This window comes from Loa loa, assembly GCF_000183805.2.
Source record: "Loa loa unplaced genomic scaffold supercont3.32, whole genome shotgun sequence".
NCBI classification, from domain to species: Eukaryota; Metazoa; Nematoda; class Chromadorea; order Rhabditida; family Onchocercidae; genus Loa; species Loa loa.
Window position 1 is genome coordinate 231884 of NW_018108212.1, and position 362 is coordinate 232245.

Genomic DNA, 362 nt, shown 5'->3' on the forward strand with positions numbered 1-362 from the left:
TTCGATTATAAAAAAGTGATACTGTTAGAGTTAATTTGTATTATTGTTGCTGGAAATAAATTCTCCTCTTTAGGATAATTTCAAACGGTGATGGGTTGCAATACTTCAGTCCAAATGCTATAGACTATCTTTTCATTCATTGGTCATTAATGTCATATTAGTTGGACTGATGGTGAATGAAATAATCTCAACTTGTCATTAAAATTAACTTTGATACAAGATTAATCTTATAAATTACTCGAGATTATTGCATTCCAAATTCGGTGAAAACAAGAAGAATTGGAGGAGAAAAGTTGATTCATGTAGTCATATGAAAAACAATTTACATTACATCATCATTTAACTTAATTAGTCTCTTTCCC